Raw genomic sequence first — 21,962 nt, 5'->3', positions numbered from 1 at the left:
GGAAGTTCTGGCTAGGGCAATCAGGCAAGAGAAAGAAATAAAGGGTATTCAGTTAGGAAAAGATGAAGTCAAATTGTCCCTGTTTGCAGATGACAAGATTGTATATTTAGAAAACTCCATTGTCTCAGCCCAAAATCTACTTAAGCTGATAAGCAACTTCAGCAAAATCTCAGGATACAAAATCAATGTGCAAAAATCACAGGCATTCTTATACAGCAGTAACAGAGCCAAATCCTGAATGAACTTCCATTCACAATAGCTTCAAAGAGAATAAAATACCTAGGAATCCAACTTACAAGGGATGTAAAGGACCTCTTCAAGGAGAACTAGAAACCACTGCTCAGTGAAATAAAAGAGGACACAAACAAATGGAAGAACATACCATGCTCATGGATAGGAAGAATCAATATTGTGAAAATGGCCGTACTATCCAAGGTAATTTATAGATTCAATGCCATCCCCATTAAGCTACCAATGACTTTCTTCACAGAATTGGAAACAACTGCTTTAAAGTTCATATGAAACCAAAAAAGACCCCGCAATGCCAAGACAATCCTAAGCCAAAAGAACAAAGCTGGAGGCATCACGCTACCTGACTTCAAACTATACTACAAGGCTACAGTAACCAAAACAGCATGGTACTGGTACCAAAACAGAGATATAGACCAATGGAACAGAACAGAGTCCTCAGAAATAATACCACACATCTACAGCCATCTGATCTTTGACAAACCTGAGAGAAACAAGAAATGGGGAAAGGATTCCCTATTTAATAAATGGTGCTGGGAAAATTGGCTAGCCATAAGTAGAAAGCTGACACTGGATCCTTTCCTTACTCCTTGTATGAAAATTAATTCAAGATGGATTAGAGACTTAAATGTTAGACCTAAAACCATAAAAACCCTAGAAGAAAACCTAGGTAATACCATTCAGGACATAGGCATGGGCAAGGACTTCATGTCTAAAACACCAAAAGCAATGGCAACAAAAGTCAAAATTGACAAATGGGATCTAATTAAACTAAAGAACTTCTGCACAGCAAAAGAAACTACCATCAGAGTGAACAGGCAACCTACAGAATGGGAGAAACTTTTTGCACTCTACTCATCTGACAAAGGGCTAATATCGAGAACCTATAAAGAACTCAATCAAATTTACAAGAAACAAACAAACAACCCCATCAAAAAATGGGCAAAGGATATGAACAGACACTTTCCAAAAGAAGACATTCATACAGCCAACAGACACATGAAAAAATGCTCATCATCACTTGCCATCAGAGAAATGCAAATCAAAACCACAACGAGATACCATCTCACACCAGTTAGAATGGCAATCATTAAAAAATCAGGAAACAACAGGTGCTGGAGAGGATGTGGAGTAATAGGAACACTTTTACACTGTTGGTGGGATTGTAAACTAGTTCAGCCATCATGGAAAATAGTGTGGCGATTCCTCAAGGATCTAGAACTAGAAATACCATTTGACCCAGCCATCCCATTTGGGTATATACCCAAAGGATTACATCATGCTGCTATAAAGATGCATGCACACGTATGTTTATTGTGACACTATTCAAGATAGCAAAGACTTGGATTCAACCCAAATGTCCATCAGTGACATACTGGATTAAGAAAATATGGCACATATACACCATGGAATACTATGCAGCCATTAAAAAGGATAAGTTCGTGTCCTTTGTAGGGACATGGATGCAGCTGGAAACCATCATTCTCAGCAAACTATCGCAAGAACAGAAAATCAAATACCGCATGTTCTCAGTCATAGGTAGGAATTGAACAATGAGATCACTTGGACACAGGAAGGGGATCATCACACACCGGGTCCTATTGTGGGAAGGGGGGAGGGATAGCATTAGGAGATATACCTAATGTAAATGACGAATTAATGGGTGCAGCACACCAACATGGCACATGTGTATATATGTAACAAACCTGCACGTTGTGCACGTGTACCCTAGAACTTAAAAAAAAAAGGCTACTGCTAGCTAATTCAACCATAATAAAGTTTGCTAGCTAATAAGTGTAATTTATGATGTTAATATTCAATCTTTGACCATATCACTACTTTTCTGGAAACTAGTACAAACAATGTAAATACTTTGAATATGAGGTAAACTCAAGAATTATACCCACGAACTGAGCAGGCAAGGTGAACAAACACTTTAAGAATCAATATAAACAGGGATCCCGACATCATGTGGCAAAGGTATAGAGGAATGCAAAGGAAGAAAGTGCAGCTGATGGGTCTCTCTGGCAGGGCCACAATCAGAGGCAAGGTAGGTTTCCACTTGATTAGCAGCATTTCGGCAGCTACAGGGAGATGCCCCCTCTTACTTATCTGACATCAATTTAACTGAGAATCTAGACTTTCATCTCCATAGTAGAAATGGTGCTTATAATGTGAAAACCCCTGAGAATGATGAAGTATTGTATTCAATGCATGACATAGAATTAAGGACTGCCATCCGACTCTCCTCTGAAAGCAGGTTGTGTTAAGAGGACATTTCCTAGACTTGCCCATCTTATAGAGTCTGGAAGAGGCTATGGGAGGTCAAGACAGTTCTTTAGAAGAACAGCTCATCTGTTGGCCCTCCCTGAAAGAGGATGATAGCACATTGGGGGTGGCTACAAAAGGCTAGGACATCAAAAAAATGTACCCTACTTCACAGTTTGTGCCGCAGTCAGTGTGAGATCGTTAGTGGGCTTTTAATTAGACAGTCCTGTTCTGATGTTGGTTGGAGTACAGGCAGGGGAAGAACTGGGGAAATGAAAAGGTGCCATGGCCAGTACTAGGCAAAGGGAATAAACAGGTCTTCCGGTATGGCGGTGCAGGTTGTGCACTGCTCAAAGGTGTCACATCCAAGTGGTGGGAGGTGGGACGGAGGGAGGTGGGTTGGATGGGGAATATCATTTACTTCACAGACATCATAGGTTGGTGTATTTATTAAAACAGTTTTTCAGCTGATAGTGGTAGAGTGTCTTGTTTTAATAAAATCAGCACACTATGCCCATTTTCTGACATTATGGGAGTCCAGTGACTTGGGAACACAGAGAGTCTCTAATTGGCAGAAAGGTCCATAGAAGCAGCACTGTACACCCAAGGAAAGAAACTGTTCCAGCCCGAAAGAATCCCTGTACTTTGCCCTCACTGAGGGCAGGAGTCATGTTTTATTCATCTTTTTTTTTCCTGTCACCTAAGATAGCAGCACAGTATGCATATTTCATTGAATTTCCCTACAACTACAGTAGCCACTAGCCACATGTGGCTATTGAGCACTTGCAGTGTGGCTTGTCTGAATTGAGGTGTGCAGTAAGTGTAAAATACGCACTTGATTTTGAAGGCTAAGTATAAAAAATGTAAAATAAATCCTTAATAATTACTTTATATTGATTACACATGGAAATAAAATTTTTAATAGAATAGGTTAAATTAAATGTATTATTAAAATTAATTTCACCTGTTTCTTTTTACTTTTAAATGTGGCTACTAAAAAATTTAAGATTACATATGTGATTTGTATTTGTGCCTCCTACTTGTCTTGGGCAAAGCTGCCCGGGAAAGCTGACTATAGAGAATATCCTTGCCAGCAATTCATACAGTGATTATTTACATTGCTGCTAATTTAATATCCTTTAATTAATCTAATTCTGATTTACCTTATATCCCTTTTAAGAATTCCATGAGGAGGGATCTATTAATAGGTTTAAAGAAGAAAATTTTTGGAAAATATATGCTCCTTTGCAGAGACAGTTAAATTAAGAAGAAAAAAAATTTTTCAATGACTTCACACTTTGCTCAACTGATCTACAAGCCTTTATTTGGTGAAGAGAGTTGTTTGTTGTTGAAATTTGCTAGCATTAAAGTACTCTCATATGAACTTGGTGACACATTCTTGTTAAAGATCTTTGTTTAATTTGATCATTTCAACTTACAAGATGATTATTCTGTTTTGTAGTTTTTCTATAAATTAATGAGAAAGTAAACATTCTAAAAGCACACTAGCACACTTTACTCGACCCGCTATGGGCCCTTGTTAAACACTAATTCTCAGGTACATATATAAATGTTCCCAGCATCACAGTCTCACCTATGAGGATGAGTGAGATGTTTTAAAAGAAGGCAATGTGCTCCACTGACTCTGGACTAAGCTCACTTTAAGGAAAAATAATCTTACTTGGGACCATCTGGTTGCCAAGTCAGGGCAGGCTGAGACTGAAGTTGTTTCTGCTAATGTCCTGGTCGGATCCAGTTCTGAGAGCCTGGGGGAAGCTTTCGGAGGTCAAGATAATTCTATAGAACTATGGTTCATCCATTGGCCTTTTGAGAGGCAGGGAAGAGCTGCCCACATAGTCAACGGGATGGACTTGAAAAACTTCAATGTGAAAGCATGTGTGTGCGTGTGTGTGTGTGTGCGCGCGCGCTCATGCATGCAAGTGCGTGAGAGTGAGTGAAAGAGAGGAGAGTGACAGAGACAGAGAAAAAAAATTTTCGAGATATAACCTTTCCAAGGACCAGATACTACCATTGACATAAAATACCCTCTATATTGGGATCTTCACTGCTGAATCAAATCATGGATGACTTAAAACTGGGAGTGAGGTATTTAATAGCAATGAGAAAGTGGAATAATTTTTTATTCTGCCAATATTCAGTGCTTCACTGACAGGTACTGATTACATGAAACTAGCTCCAAAAACATCAAAGAAAAGATATATCCATTCAGACACTGCAATCCCAGAAGGATTGCATGAAAATATTAGCATTCATTTCTGCTGCAGGTTTTATGATAAAAAGTTATTACATATTTGAGTAGATGTCAAAGCAGGGTTGCAAATTTAACAAAGGAAAAATCCTTAGATAATCTTCATATCTTTCAAATAGGTCAAATGCTTATAAAATAAGAGACATTTTACTTTGACAATCAGAAATCAACCACAGTAAAAATAAGCACCTAGAGGTTTTTCTAGCTGTCAATCTTTTTGCTCATTTATTAATTATTATTATTGTTACTATTTTTACTTTAAAAGTACAGATTGTCCTATGCTGTGGTCCAAACATTAACTTAGCAATCCTATGTCTATCATGTAACATTCTAGATCGAAGGCAAAAAAAGATTTATTAGAGTTGAGATAAAACTGACTGGTAGTTTTCTGCTAAACACTTCCCTGTGGGGTAAGAGCTTCAAGCACAAAGAAGAGGGTGGCCATAAGAAAAAACATGTTTCACTGCTGGACAGTGGCTTGTGACTGGAGCTGTTTTCCTGAAAACTGGAGTCTGGCCTCTGGGAAAATCTTCCTTCTCTGTGGGGATCTGGCAAGTGGTATGTGTGGTTAAACATGGAGATGTTGGGGATGAATCCGGGTTCTACTCTACAAGGATTGAGAACAGTGTCAAATTCATTAACGTATTTTGTAACCTCAGTTTCCTATCTGTTTAATGGGAATAATATAACTCATTGCATAAGGCTGTTGCGAGGAAATCAGATGTAAGGCACCTGGCACACGGCAACTAGGAAATGTGTTGGTTATCACTGCTGTTACTATTCATTTCATAGCTGTGCTTTCTCTCAAGTTCTCTCTGCATGAAAGTCTCTTTCCTTCCTTATTGATGTGGAAAGCTCTTCTTTTCAGAAATGGCTCACCTCTAAGAAACAGTTGGTGATTAATTCCAGCTCTGTGAGTCTCCCCTTTCTGTATACTCTCAGGTTTTATACATACCTCATAATTATTAGTTGTGTGTTTACATGCACTTCCCCAAAACTGCTAGCTACTGTAAACACATGGTGTAAGCTCAACACAATGCTTGTCGACTGAGGCGATGGTTTTTCTCTCCAACCCTTTATCCCTCCCGACAACTTCCCATGTATCTTGTATCTAATTCCATATTCTAGATTCTGATTTCACATCTCCCTAAACCCTCTGCTCCCTACCTGTCTCTGTTCCATTCAGATGGAATTTCAGGGTTTCCTCCACACAGTTTCACTGCTTCCTTCATTAGTTCTCACTGCAGTTATGGCAGCCTTGTCTCCCACTTTGACAAAATTCCTTCTCAGTCTTTCGTGGTCCATTTCAAATCTGCCTCCTAAATTAAGCCTCAGTTAATGACTGACATCAACCCACCTTCCTCAACCCTACTCACGATGGCTGTTCAGAAATCTAACATTGATGTATAAAACAACTTTAACTGGGGCCAGGCGCAGTGGCTCATGCCTGTAATCCCAGTCCTTTGGGAGGCTGAGGCAGCCAGATCACTTGAGGTCAGGAGTTCGAGACCAGCGTGGGCAATATGGCAAAACCCTGTCTCTACAAAAAAAAAAAAAAAAAAACAATTAGTCAGGTGTGGTGGTGTCCATCTGTAGTCTCAGCTACTCAGGAGGCTGAGACAGGAGGATCGCTTGAGCCTGGGAGGTGGAGGTTGCAGTGAGCTGAGATTGCACCACTGCACTCCAGCCTCAGCAACAGAGTGAGAACTACTCTCTAGGAAAAAAAAACACCTAATTTTAATTGGGGTGCTATTATGGGTGCCATGATTTGGATGATGAACTCTTGATGGGGAAGTGGCTTTTTCCATTTCTCCCTAAACCTCTGATGCAAGCTGATCAAATTGAGCACTCAAACATTAGACGTTAAGGAAAGAAGTTACTTATTAGATGCTGAGACAAATGGAAAGTGACACTAGATGCTCCCTTTCTCCCTTTGGGACTCAAGACAGAGCACTGTCTTGGTGAGACTGGTCTTTCTTAAGGTATATGTGGCTGGTGCCAGCCATGATGTTTTTGGTTTTTTTGTTTTGTTTTGTTTTGTCTTATTATTATTAGAGACAGGGTCTTGCTCTCCTGCCCTGGCTGGAATGCAGTGGTGCGATCATGGCTTACTGAAGCCTCAACTTCCCAGGCTCAAGTAATCCTCTCACCTCAGACTCCTGAGGAGCTGGGACTGCAAGAGTGCACGACCATGCCCAGCTAATTCTTTTTTTTTTTTTGGTATTTTTATAGAGACAGGGTTTTACCATGTTGTCCAGGTTGGTCTCAAACTCCTGGGCTCAAGTGATCCTCTATCCTTGGCCTCCCAAAGTGCTGGGATTACAGGTGCGAGTCACTGTGCCCAGTCCCTGCCATGGGGTTAGGAACAACTCTTGGAAAATAACTGTTTTCACTCCTGAGTCCTCATACTTAGATGTTTGTCTATAGAGGATGTCACAAGTAGAATTAGGTCTCAAAAAGCCATCTGAGCTAGCAGAATATGCATGTCAATTATCTTTCCTTTACTAGGCCCTATACATACTATTTCATTAAATGGACCTGCCCACTACTCTGAACTTTCTGAAGCAAGCCTGATCCTAATTGTTCCCCCCAAAAGAATTGAAATCATCACATTCAAGCTTTTGCCTCACCACTCTAATAAAACCTTCAAGGTTACTCAATCTTACTGTTGGCTAAATACAAGTAATTCTTCTTTGTCCTTATTTTAGTTGGTTTCCTGGCAACATCCAACATCATTGCAAATTTCCTCCTCGAAACACTCTCTTCTCTTGACTTCCTTGACATGATGCTCATCTGTTATTTAAAAAGTGTGCCTACGTTTGCATTTATCTGATACACCTTTGCCTATATTTTTATTTTTCAACCTTTCTGAACTGCTTTATTTAAGGGATGTTTCTTATCTACAGCATAGGGTTGGATATTCCATTACAAACCAATTTGAACTTCTTTTTCCAATAATAGGGATAGAATTTAACTCCTTTGCATCTATCATAATAACAGATATGTTTGTTTTTAAGCTCTGGAAGGAAGGATTGGACTCTTTACAAGGTGCTTCTGATTAGGTATCCTTTAGCTGGCAGGTGAGTCATTTGGGATGTCTTTGCTAGTTTCAAAAAACTCTATACAAATGGCTTAAACATAAAGAGTATTCATTATCTTGCCACAATAAAGACGTCCAGAAGTATTTCATATTTTGTCTTGTTATACACACATGCATGCACATACACATGTATACATATACATATATATACACATTTATACATGAAAGAGAAACATTTATTTCTCTATATTTTTCATGGTGTCTTTTTGTTTTTTAACAATGTTTAGGAAAATGTATATTTTTGTTTTATAGGTTACCTTTGTTTAATTTTACATGCTACTTTTAGACTTTAATTCTTTAGATATTATCTTTTAGTTCTTTCATATGTCACTCACCACATACATAGAATTTTAAAAAACCCTGTGATCATCTCAATAGATGCAGAAAAAGCATTTAGTAAAATCTAGCATCGCTTCATGATAAAAACCCTCAAAAAACTAGACTTAGAAGGAACTTACCTCAAAATAATAAAAGTTACATATGGCAAACCCATAGCTAACATCATAGTGAATGTGGAAAGTTTAAAAGCATTCCCCCTTGGAACTGGGACAATACCAGGATGCTCACTTTCACCACTACTATTCAAACATAGTACTGAAAGTCCTAGCTGGGGCAAGCGGTCAGGAGAAAGAAAGAAAAGTCATCCAATCAGAAAAAAAAAAAAAAAAATAAGTTGAATTATTTCTGTTTGCTGATGATATGATCTTATGCCTAGAAAACCCTAAGGACTTCTTGAAGAGACTCCTAGATTTGATAAATGACTTCAGTAAAGTTTCAGAATACATAATCAATGTGCAAAAATTAGTAGCATTTCTATACCAATAATGATCAAGCTGGGAACCAAACCAAGAACTCAATCCCATTTACAATAGCTACCAAAATAAAATAAAATACCTAGGAACAGATTTCACCAAGGAGTTAAAAGATCTCTACAAAAATAACTACAAAACACTGATGAAAGAAATCAGAGATAACACAAACAAATGGAAAAGCATCCTATGCTCAAGAATTGGAAGAACCAGTATCATTAAAATAACCAAATTGCCCAAAGCAATCTACAGATTAAATGAAATTCCTGTCAAATTACCAGTATCATTCTTCAGAGAATTAGAGAAAGCAATGCTAACATTCATACGAAACCAAAAAAGAGTCTGAATAGCCAAAGCAATACTAAACAAAAAAGAATAAATCTAGAGGTATCACATTACCTGATTTCAAATTATACTGTGGCTATATAACCAAAACAGCATGATATGGGCATAAAAACAGACACACAGATCAATGGAACAGAACAGAGAACCCAGAAGTAAAACCACACACCTCTACAACCAATAATCTTTGACAAAGCTGACAAAAACATACACTAGGGAAGTATACTCTATTAAATAAGTGGTACCGCGAAAATTGAATAGTCATATGCAGAAGAATGGAATTGGACCCATATCTCTCAGCATATACAAAAGTTAATGCAAAATTAGTTAGACTTAAGTGTAAGAGCTGAAACTACAAAAATCCTAGAAGAAAACCTAGGCAAAACTATCCTGGACTATCCTAGGCAAAGAATTTATGACTAAGTCCTCAAAAAGAAATGCAACAAAAACAATAGGCAAATGGGATTTAATCAAACTAAAAAGCTTTTGTACATCAAAAGAAATAATCAACAGAGGAAACAGACAACCTACAGAATAGGAGAAAATATTTGCAAACATTGCATCTGGCAAAGGGCTAATATTCAGAATCTACAAGGAACTGAAACAAATCAACAGGAAAAAAAAAACAACAAAAATAACCCTATTAAAAAGCAAGCAATGGACATGAACAGACATTTTTCAAAGGAAGACATACAAATGGCCAAAAAACATATGAAAAAATGCTCAATATCACTAATCATCAGAAAAATGCAAATTAAAACCATAATGAGATACCATCTTACACCAGCCAGAATGAATATTGTTAAAAAGTCAAAAACCAACAGATATTGGGAAGGATGCAGAAAAAAGAAATACTTATACATTGTTAGTGGAAATGTAAATCAGTACAACTTTGCATAAAACAGTATGAAGATTTCTCAAGGAGTTAAAAAAAGAACTACCCTTTGATACAGCAATCCCACCACTGGGTATCTACCCCTTGCCCCAAAAGAAATCAAGTATCAAAAAGACACCTACACTTACATGTTTATCTAATGCTATTTACATTAGCAAAGTCATGCAGTCAACCTAAGTGTCCATCAACTGATGGGCAGATAAAGAAAATGTGGTATATACGTATACTATGGAATCCTACTCAGTCATAAAAGATAATGAAATAATGTCTTTTATGGCAACATAGACGAAACTGGAATCCATTATTCTAATTGAAATGACTTGAAACAGAAAGTCAAAAACCACATAGTCTCACTTATAAGTGGGAGCTAAACAATGGGTACACCTGGACATACAGAGAAGAATAATAGACATGGAGATTCTAATAGGTGGGAAGGTGGGAGATAGGTGAGGGATGAAATAATTCCTATTGGGTACAATATATCCTATTTGGGTGATGGGTACACTAATAGCCCCAGACTTCACCACTATGAAATATATCCATGTAACATAACTGCACGTGGACCCCTAAATATATAAAGATAAAAAAAGGAAATGATAACATTGGTATATTTCCCCTTCCTTGCTTTTTTCCTCTGGCCCTCCACTGCTCAATTTTGGTCAACAAAATATATTTTTAGTTTTAGCTTTGTACATCTTATACTGTGTTGTGTTACGTTGTATTGTATTGTATTGTATTGTATTATTTTTTGAGAGGGCGTCTTGCTCTGTTGCCCAGGCTGGAGTGCAGTGGTGTGATCTCAGCTCACCACAACCTCCACCTCCTGGGTTCAAGCAATTGTCCTACCTCAGCCTCCCGAGTAGCTGGGATTACAGGCACATGCCACTGCACCTGGCTAATCCTTATACTTTAAATACTTGTTTTGTCAGTATATCCTTTGACTCAGATATATTACACAAGGCCATAAGTGAATTTACTCTACCTTTCACCTTCTTTCCCTCTTCCTCTTCCAGTTTTGGATAGGTATGTAATTAAAATTTTTCACAGCATATAGTATGCCATCCAAATCCCCACCCTTGCTTCAGGATTAGTTCTACAATTAAATATATTCCATGCTCGCCACCATTCTTTTTACTTTGGGTTAAGGAATTTGTCAAAAACTATACAAAAATTAGGTAACAGAGTCAGGAATTAAACCAAAGTTTCACACAACATTCCATGCTTTTTCCACTACATTATGCTTCTTCCAAAAGTCTACATACACACACATACACACATACGCTTAAACTACACTGAAAGCAAAAGAGATCAAGACATACACAGAAAAAGTAAGCAAAATATAAGAAATTAAGAGTTAAAAGGAAGCAATAAAAATTGAAATAAATGGATAAACACATAAAAGAGACTGAAGTCACTTCATTAGCACCCCAAAATAAACACTGTTTTAAAATTTTTCATGTGGGCACAAAAGGTTATTTTTTTAATTGATAAGGTTGGCAGGCCAATATTGAAAGAAAAGAAAAGGAAACAAGAGACCAATAAGTCTATAGAGGGTTAGTCATTTCTTCAAAAAGGCATTAAAACAGGAGGCTAAGTTAAAAATCATTAGGGATTATTTGCATCTCTGGAACTAAGGCAGCCATAGACTCCAGCAGAATATTTAACTCATTTGATGTCCCAAGGGATGGATTCATTGCAAGAGTTTTCTGATTTGGTTCTCTATGGCTGGTGTGTAAATCATTTGGGTTGTCTTCAACTGTCAGTTACAGAAGACCAGCCCTAAATAGCTTAAACATAACAGTGAAGTCCATAGGGTAGACTTTCACAGGGGAAGATAGGGTGGTACTTTCAAGATTGCTTATTTCAGTGGCCTAATGGTGACACCAGGGTCCAGGTCTTTTCCTTCTTTTCCACTGCAGCTATCCTCAGCACACAAATCTTTTCCAAGGATGGTCCCCACAGGGATACCAGATGATTACAGCAGCTCATGCTTATCATCATGTAAGCACAATAAAAGCCAGAAAGGACCATCCCTTCTTTGTGGACATTTTAAAGAAAGTGCAATCCTTTCCCAGCAGCCTGTTTTGCACACTGGCCCACAAGTATCATGACTGGAATTGTGTCACATGCTCTTTGCCACACCAATCATTGCATTGGTAGGAGGACTGCCATTACAGTAATTGGTCTAAAATAATCTCAATTCATCCTCCCCCATGGGGCTAGAAATGAACACAGACTTGCCTGAAGCTCAGAGCCACCCAAATTCAAGGCAAGGAAAAATGAGATTATCAATCAACAACATTTGTCATAGGTAGAAATAGAACAGAAAGACCTTCCTTTTACCCTCTGCCTCTCACTTTTGAACATTCTTAAATACTATGGAGGATGAGAAGACACATCAGTCCATCTTTGTTACATGCATCTTCTAACAGTTGATTGTTATTGGGCATACGTTGCTACCAGCAGGCGTATACCTTTTTCCATATAATGAATGGCACACTAGGTTTCTCTTCCAGAATGGCCATCAGGTAGTATTTATTTATGACTAATGTTAGCTTCTCAAGGCCTTTATGAGTCAATTAAGAGACCAGCCTGAATGTCTCCATGAGCTAAATGGATGTTTACCCACACGCATGTACATAGTTATACTCTTGAAAACACCTATGACTCCTATGAGAAAAATAAATATTAAAAACAGGTTAAAAACAAGCATTTCAAATGGCTGAAAGAGGGTCTAAGATCATATGAAATACACCACAGGTTTGAAATTACTACCCACTAGGAGGATCACTTGAGCCCAGGAGTTTGAGGTTACAAAGTGCTAAGACTGTGCAAGTGCACTCTAGCCTGGGCGATAGAGCATGACCCTATATCAAATTAAAAAAAAAAAATTGCCTAGATTTTCATGAAGGAAGACATAAAAACCAAGATAAAGAGGTGAAGTGCCAATTTTAAGCAAGATTTATAGAATATTTGTAATGTGCCAGATACTGTATTAAGTACCTTATGTACATTACCTCATTCAAAATTCACAGTCAGATCAAAGGCAAATACTAGTATTATCTTCATTTTGCCAAAGAAAATACTGAGGCTAAGAGGGTAAGGATATTGCTCAGGTTCCTCTGTAAGTGAGTGGTAGGGCCAAAAATTAAACCCAGTTGTGTCAGGCTCTAAAATTATGTTTTGACCTTTGACCTCTACCCTGAGAAGACAATGGGAACAATGGTCCCCCTGAAATGTTTCCTCTCTCTTTAGGGTCCCAAACTGCTCCTGTAGAGCTACATAGACCTTGTTTAATAAGTCATCACTGCTGCTTGAAAGAATCAAGAAATATTTTGAGAACATTACATATGTCTCTGATATAGAGGCTCTCTATAAAGAACAAACTGTACTCCCCTTCCACTTTTTGGAAATATAAAATATTTTAGGCAGAATTTATGAAATGAAATGCCTTAATAGTGCACAATTTTATAACATTTTTATTTAAAAAATGTTTTTATATGTGTTCTGTGAAATAATCTCCCTCAAAGACAGCAGCTTCTTTTAAATTTCTGAAGAATTTTAGTTGGAGAAAAAAATTCACCTAGATTTTTAAAGTAGCAATACATAATCTTTTTTTCATTTCTAAGATTAAAAGGCATTTTCAACCAAGTAAATGTGCAAGTTCATTGGCTTTAAACAACAAAACAAAAACTAAATTCCATCTTACTGAAATTGAGCAGAGCATTGTAAATGAATTAGCTCAATTATTTAGAAGGTGTGGGATGTCAGGTATATTTAGAACAAGGCAGGACCCAGGTTATGAGACTTCAGTGTTCTGCAATCCTACATTAAAATTGGAGTAATGAGATACTAAATGTATCAGACTTGAGTTCAGCACAGTAAAAACTTTGCCAACATTTTACATGCTTAATACAAATCCCAAAGATAAAACTTTTTCTCATAAAACGTGATTTCCATCTATGTCTCTCTGAATGTTAGAGTCATAGGATACACACATTATTTACCCTGTATGTGTGCGTATGTATTCATTTACCTCAATGATGATCTGATAATCATGCCAGAAGCTAGTATTCAAGAGAAACTTTATTAGTCCTGAGAGTATGGAAAGATTTAAAAATGTATGTTTATTAAGTAAAATGTACGGTGAACTTATTTGGAACTATATTTAATGAAATACACAATTGTTACTGAGCTGCATGGCAATTCGCTGTAAGTCATACAGAATTTACAAAAGACTGTCATTTCATCAGCATTAATTTTACACAATCAATCTAATTTTTAAAAACTTTTCTATAATCACAAACTTTTCCCTGGATAAAAGCCATTTACATAATTCTGTCTCCTCTTCTCTCTGTCTCTCTCTACATTTTTTTTCTTATCTTCCTGCCCTTCACCAAGATAGAGGAGCCCCAATACTGGGCTCTGCCCAAGGCCTCAGCATCCACCTCTCCTCCTTCCCACCCTGATCAGGGCATCAGCTGCTTGGAAGCTCCAGGCCCCCGGTTCTTCAGACCTTGAAGCCACATCTAGCATGTCCTTAGATATGCATCTCCTGCTTTATTTGGAGGAGTCTTTATGACATTCCCAATAATGTTGGGATGAGACAGAAAGGAGAAACCCAGGCATGTGGTGAAAGGGTGGTAACCCCAGGGAGAGAAAGGGCATCTGCCAATGGTTCTGGAATTGTAGCATCAAACAGTTTGGGGTCAGAGGAGTGAGAAGGTGCAGGCATGGAGATAAAGAGTGGGGAAAAGAGGGGAGCAGAGCAGCCTGTGGGGCCCAGGACCTCTGTAGGAGACCTTAGTGGTGAACACACGCTCTCCAGGCACAACTTCTGGCAGGTTTAGCCTCAGCTCATCCTCCTCAGGGAAGCTGGAAGACAGATGGAGCTGGAGGACAGAGCTGCTTGGGCTTTCCCTGACAGCCCTCACCAGCAAAGCATACTTGCCTTCCTAGAAGAATTTGACAAATTTGGGCCTAATCTTAGCTCTGTCGTTTTTAGCAGTGTGACTTTAGGTAGTTACCAACCTGTCTGAGCCTCAGTCTCCCCATAGGTGAGGTGGGAATTATACTCTCTACACAGTTATTGTGAGGATTTAATGAAATGAAGCATCCAAACATTGCCTAAAACAGAGCAAGCTCTTGACAAAAGTGTTTTTCTTTTCTTCAGCCCTGAGGCATGAAGAAGGTTCTTCTCATTTCCAACTTTGCTCTATTTTCCCCACTGGTATTTATTTCATTTCACTTTTTAGAATCAGAATGTTAAAAATAAATACATAAGGGATTGGAAGTGAGTAAATTGGAGACTGAATAAGTGATGGCTTGGGTTTCTTCCGGCTGAGTTGAAGGAAGAGGAGTCATGCTGGGTGAGGGGGTGTCACTATGGAAGGCAGAGGCATCCCGGCATCTTCAGGGCACAGGGGCATTTTCCATCCCTTGTGGAGTGGGAGCTGTGACTGTCCCTTGCAGGGCATCTAGGACCTCTGACTAGACACTGTCCTGGACCACAGGTCTAATGGGCATCCAAAGGTCCTGTGAAGGAGGAGGCTCACCCCCGCCCATCCACCTCTAGGACTAAAGTGCTAGGCTGGGGAGTTTGGGGGTCTGGTAGGATAGTTGCTGCCTCCTATGCATTTAGCCCACGACTTGGGTTAAATCTACAGGCTCGCCTCTCAAGATAGACACTGGACTTAGCAGTATACACAACAGATCTCCCCTCAAAATCTATTTCTAGTTTTTGAGGAGAGCCAGGCTGACACTAAAAATGAAACTGGTTCTCTCACAGCATCTTGGACCTGTAGGATTGTTCCTGGCTCCTCTTTAAAGTGCCTGGTGGCTTTTCCTTCCCTATTCAATCTCTGTCTAACTATCTACATTAATATTTCAGAAACATTCAGTGGCCTGTGATTGGTGGTACTTTATTCCCCAGGCTTGAACAACTTTTTCTTGCAATTGGAATGCTTTGTGCAGTCTAATAGTCTGTGTTAGGCTAACAGTCGAATAACATTGCCCTTGTAATTATTTTGTCACAGCCATAAGACAATAAGTGAGGGCATGTCTGCTCTGCAAAAGGCCAATTCAATTGTGACATTAAACGGATGTTGTGATCCAAATGAAACACATATAATGGGTTGCCAACCAAATTCAGTCATTTCCAGCCAGTCAGTATTCCCCCCTCATCTCTACCCACTAAGTTATACTAACAAACAGGTTATTATTTAATTAGAAAAATGCAATATTAAGAAGTTAGAAAACAGACTGCCTCCGCGTTTGCGCTGAGCTAAGTTCTATGAAATACCTGAGCATTTCTCAAATCCAGACGATTATATGTTCACGCCTGATTCTTTAGTGATAGCTTCAGGGCCATTTTAATAAGAAGATTCCACGTCAAACAAAGCTATTAGGCTTTGGGGCAAAGCCTCATTAAAAAAATACAAGAAGCACATTTCTAGAAAGAGTTTTTCAAAAGCTGTCAGAAACCCCAGCTGAGTTGCAAAGGGCCTAAGCTACCTCCTGCCCCCCTCCCCAGTTCTCTGACAGCTGGTAACTTCCCGAGGGCCATTGAGGAGTTCAGATGACCTGACCATGCAGAAGTCCCGTGACAGAGGAGTAACATTAACTAAGTTAACTAAGTGGGAAGGGGGGCTTCACAGAAGGCCGTCCAGAGGCGCGTACAGGGGACCTGGAGGAAGAACTGAATTTGTCTTTTCTAGTTCAAAAAAGCCTTCCCGAACTCTTAGCAAACAAGCCAGTGATCGCCTCCTCGCCTTCGCCACTTTAGTTCAGCCTCTTTAGTCCCCATGGAGTGCCGGGATGAACTAGCCCCGCGCGCTCCAGCGGTCTCGGTCCGGGCCGCTGCTTCCCGGAAAGCCACTCCCTCTTTCTTTTCCCACCTGTGTTTCCATTTTCTTTGCCGAGTTTGAAACCAGCCGGCCACCCACCCGCCCCGCTCCGTGGCGGAGGTGCTTCCACAGAGCCAAACTTTGTACCTTCTGGGATGGAGAGGGCTCCCCCAATAATCAGACACTACCGGCGAGCCAGCCCCGGGGAGGGGCGACTGGTGGAGCTGGCGCCAGGCTGTTCCCGCCGCGCAGCCCACGGGCCCCGGGGTGCGCCCACGCCCGAGCCCGGCCCCCCTCGCGGCGGCCCGCAGGACTTCACCTGGGTGCTCGCGTCCTCCCCGCGCGGCGGGCGGCCCGGGCGGCCTTCCTCTCTGCGGGACTGCAGGTCTATCCGATAAGCGCGCGTGGCCAAAAACAGCTCGCAGCGGGTCCCGGCTGCGGGAAGGTGGGGGAGGAGTGGGAGGGTCTCTGGGACCGGTCGGGAGCCAGCCCTACCTCTATTTCCAAAGCGGGAGTCAAGACACAGGAACAGCCAAACGCCCGAACCAGCGGGGCTACCTTTGTCACTTCATCCAATCCGAGCATCGGGTGCATCATGCTCTTTTCTAGGAGGGTAGGGTGCCTTCGCGAATAAAATCTGAAAGCATCTCTGCTCTCGCGGAGCTTGTTTTTTTCTTCTTTTCAAGTGCTTATCTTGACTTCGGTAGTCTCTAAAGTTCCTGTGAACATTTGTAGGTGTTTTCAGCTAAGCAGTAATAGAAACCCGACCTTCTTTTTACATGAACAAATGTTTATTGATGTACCAAAGGTTTAAAGGAAGGGAAGGGGGAAAGGAGAGAGGAAAGAAGAAACCTATAATATCACCAAGGAACTTGTTTTGTTTTCACGAACTTTTAATCCACCCAGTACAACTGCTATAATGATCTTGAGCTTCGTGCTTGCACCCTGATCAAATCTGCTGTCCTTAGCAAAGAAGGTGACAAGGACGAAGCTGGAGTTGGATCACTTCCCACCCAAGGGAGCCTCATACGATTTTGGAGGCAGGCAACCAGCCCGGCATTCTGTCCCAGCTTTATCATTTACTGTTAGGCATATGACCTTGGGCAGATTCTTTAATGTTTCTAATCCTCAGTTGCTCATTTGGTACTACCAGAATTGTAAAACTTCCCTCCCAGGGATGCTAAGAGGCTTCACTGGCTTGACATATGCAAAAGCCCTCAAATCAGGCCTGGCATGTAGTTAGTACTCAGTATGTGGTCCTATGATAATTATAGTCATTATAGCACTTTTCAGAATCATTCCTTCATCTATAGTGTGAGTAGTCAGAGTGGCATGGCAAAGTGTCCTGTATTTCACATTAAGTTAGGAAAATGAGAAAAACTTGAAAGTTTAGTGACATTGGTTAAAATTTCAAAATTCAACAGATCAGAATTTTTAAAGCGAGTGTAGAGTTAATGATTATACGTTTCAGAACTGGAAGTCGCCTTAGAGCTAGTGTTTGTGCAAAAAGACATCATCTCTAAAATATCTCAGAAAAACCAAGGAGATAAGAGTATGGGAGATTAAAGAGAATTTGGATTTCCAAGTGGGAGATTTCAAAGCATCTCTTAGGAAAGAAAAACAAGAAGAAACACCTGACCCATTTATTAGTCTGATTATCTAAACCCCCTCTACAATACCCTTGTGGAAAAGCCTTTTCAAGTTCTCTGATAGTATAAAAATTCAGTCCACTATGAGTTTATACACCTCATGTTTTTTCCAAGTTAAAATCTTGAAGTATATTTTCCTGTTCAACTTTTCTATCCCTGACCAAATGTTAAGTCATTTCAAAGAAAACTCAGAGTGGCTTGTCTTGAAGTTCTCACTTGTAGGCAATCTATTTAAAAAAAAAGACAGGGATATTGGCAATGCCAGTTTTTGCTACTTCAATTCTTTGTTCCAGTGATTGATAATGATGAGGATGATGATGTTGACAAATTCTATCTAATTATGTACTCTCAATGAAGGATGAATAAATATCATTTTGTTGTTGTTGCCAAATTGAAAAGTGAAGAATACATTTTTTTTTCCTAGCCCAATATATTGTATTGTGTTTTATAGGGCATTGGTGGCTAGAAAGCCTGTGCTAGAGATTGCTATTTAGGAAAACATTAGCGTATGAGGCTTAATTGCATCCTTGCTTATATTTGACAATTTCCATTGATGTCAGTGGAGGATATGTGGCCTCATCTTACATTTTGGTGCCACTTTTTATGTATACTTTAAAAAGTATCATTACATTCTTTATTTTTATAATAATTGGAAGGTACACAAGATGGGTGTTATCCCATTTTACTAATAAAGAAACTGAGGTTAAAAGTTACAGTAAAGCATAGACAGTGAAACAGAAGCTGAACCAGAAATAGAATCCCACCCAATTCTCACCCCAGACCTTGAGCTTTCTGATGAGATCACATTCTTTAGATAACGGTAGGAGAGCCAGAATGCCCAGTTAAAACCCCACCCCTGTAAAGTCCCTGTCTTTTTTTCTCAGCTGGAAACTGGGAAGTTTGTCAGACAAAGCACTTCAGTTTACTGGCAATTTATGTGTTGGGAGGTGGCTTTGTGGGCAGAGCTCCTGCTGACCTGGTTTTGTCCTGCTATGGCTACAGACTTCTGACTATGCTTATCAGAAAAGCTTTCATTTGGTTTAAGGATTTTTGGTGAGTCTCATTAATTATGGTTTTATATATATAAAAAAAAGAGATTGGTGCAATGACTGACCCCACATGCTGATGAGAATGAGGCTTATTGTGTTCCACACGTGTATATACCATGGACTGCGGAGTGCCCGCAGTGGGTTCTGATCTCTATTCCTTCTCATTAAGGGATTGTTCAGGAACATCTCTGTGCTGACTTGCCATGGCTTTCTTCTGAGGACCCAGGCTGTTCTTGAGCTCCTCACTGGCCTGGGCTGGGGGCTGGGATATTACTTGCCTCTGCAATTATCTGCTACCCAGCTTGGTCTTTGGCTCTGCACTTCCTCGAAGTACAGTCTCTGAGAACTTAGTCTTAATCATCCACTCCTATCAAAGGATCTGATTCCCTCCAAAATCTTTTACAGAATCCTGACTGAGGTTCTCTAGGAAAATGATCTCTCTCTAAACTGAACCCACTGTGTTCATATTGATTCTATGAACCGAATTTTCATTGAGTTTTGACAACAGAAGGGATTTTAAAGACTTATTAACATGAAGAATTTCTGCTAGGAATCTAGTAGTGGGTTCCATTTAGATTATAATGTTTTAAAATGTCTCTCAGGCTGCAGCATCTCAGAAAATTAGCCTGAATTAGGAAATTCTCAGGAAGTTAGTCAGATGTCATTTTGTGCCCACTAACATAAGCATTGCATAAAAAGCAGTGAGATATTGCAGTGATTCTGAAAGCGTGTCCTGTGGAGCACTAGTTCCATGAGATGATCCATAAACAGTTTTGTTGAGAGAGAATTGTTGGTCCTAGCTCTTTAACCCCTCCTTGGATCCACTCCTTGCAATGGCCTCATCACAGATGGAGCATATTTCATCACTCCTTGACTTTGGGCTTGGCTATGTGACTTGCTTTGTCTAGTTGAATAGGGATTACAGACAGTATGACAATTTTAGTAGTAGGACTTAAGAAACTTACTGCATTTTCACTACCTCTTTTGTACCTCTGGCATTGTCCAAGAAGAATGTGTCCTGGTTAGCCTGCTAAGCCAAGGAGGATAAGAGAAGCATAGAAAACACAAATTCCCAGGCCTGCTGCTTGAACCAGAAGTGTTCCAGTCAAACTTCAGCTCTATAAGAATAAATGATGATTGTTCTGAGACACTGAGTTTTGGTGTGGTTTACCATCTGGAATTATTGTGGCAGTAGATAACTAATAAAATAGTCAAAAGAGTTTGGGCCACATATAACTCCCTCTTCTCAGAGTCATAACCCACATTAATATATTAAAGGCTCTGAGAAGGACTGCATTAATTCATTACTTCCCAAACTCATTTCATTTTTTACCTTTATATTATAATAATATCATATAAAATATACAGTTTGGATTAAAAAAAAAAAGGAAGAGCAGTTTGCCTAAGTCCTAAACTTGTTATTAAGAAACCTGGATGAACTCTTAGAACAATTGACAATGATTTTCAAGCCTTACCAATCAATCAGACTCAAAAAGTTTGCTTATTAGTAAATTCCCATTTACCTTCTCATGGCTGCTAAATTTCACATCAGTGACTTGTCTGGTACGGCTCTAAATTTCTAAATGACTAAAAATTAGTTTCCATTTCTAGTGCTAGCCAAATTTCAGAATGATTTTATAATCGGTATAAAGAACATTAATTTTTTAATAAATGACCAATGAATTATATTGATCAATTTTAATTAAATTCATTTTTTTCAAATAACAAACCTAATATTGCTATTAAAGTTGCTTAGCAGCTATGTTGGTGTTAAAAATGAGAATGAATAACCTAAAATACTGGCTGATCTCTTTTTCTCTTAGTTATTGAGAAATGGGGAGCACTTTCAGGAGAACTCTTTTTTAAGCTTAGTCACAATGCCAAGGCTTGGAACTGCTTTCAGGCACAAAAGAAAACACAGGGGTTGCAGGAAACATATAGAAAACACCTCCTTTTTCATTTAATTTGGTAACTATGAATCATTGTTGATATCTGTTTATATTCCCTAAGGGGACTTGGCCTGTGCTTTCATTTCAAATACATGTGCTCATGTTGAACAACTGCCACTGGGAGTGATGTTTGTACAAGAATTTATTTCTTTCCAACTTCTTGAGGAATGGTCACAGCTTATCATGTAAGCTGTCTCAGTAAGCATAAAACATTATGACCTGGAATGTCTGAAAACAAAGTGAAAAATCAGTTGACCTTTTATACTTTTTCCTTCTTCTAGGTGGACTTCTTTCTTCCCACTATATTTGCCCCTGACTGGCTGATCTATGGTAAGGTGCTATCTATTAACTAAAGTGTTAGTAAAATTATTTCATTTTAAAAGTCTTTTATTTTAAAAGTGGTACTTTTAAAAGACATTTATTCCCAATAATAAAATGCTTGGAGTATTACTCCAGATACTAGGGGTACAAAGATGATATCATCCCTGCCAATGAGGACCTTGCAATCTTGTGGTGAAAATAAACACATGAATAGATA

At 39.2% G+C, this 21,962-nt stretch overlaps 1 protein-coding gene across 2 annotated transcripts in view; it reads right to left on the bottom strand.

Annotated features, from left to right (window-relative positions):
• MCHR2 (melanin-concentrating hormone receptor 2) overlaps window positions 1-17,408 on the bottom strand; it is a 71,851-nt gene extending 54,443 nt beyond the window's left edge. Inside the window, exon 1 of one of the 2 annotated variants that reach the window (XM_011956433.1) lies at window positions 17,336-17,408. The gene's annotated coding sequence lies outside the window, so the exon portion shown is untranslated. Of the gene's footprint in view, window positions 1-17,096 lie in introns of both variants that reach the window. The other variant, XM_011956432.1, reaches the window with a different exon arrangement.
• Window positions 17,409-21,962: the final 4,554 nt, after the last annotated feature.

Source organism: Colobus angolensis, unplaced genomic scaffold (assembly GCF_000951035.1).
Source record: "Colobus angolensis palliatus isolate OR3802 unplaced genomic scaffold, Cang.pa_1.0 Scaffold418, whole genome shotgun sequence".
Lineage (NCBI taxonomy): Eukaryota > Metazoa > Chordata > Mammalia > Primates > Cercopithecidae > Colobus > Colobus angolensis.
This window is presented reverse-complemented; position numbering and strand designations above follow the sequence as displayed.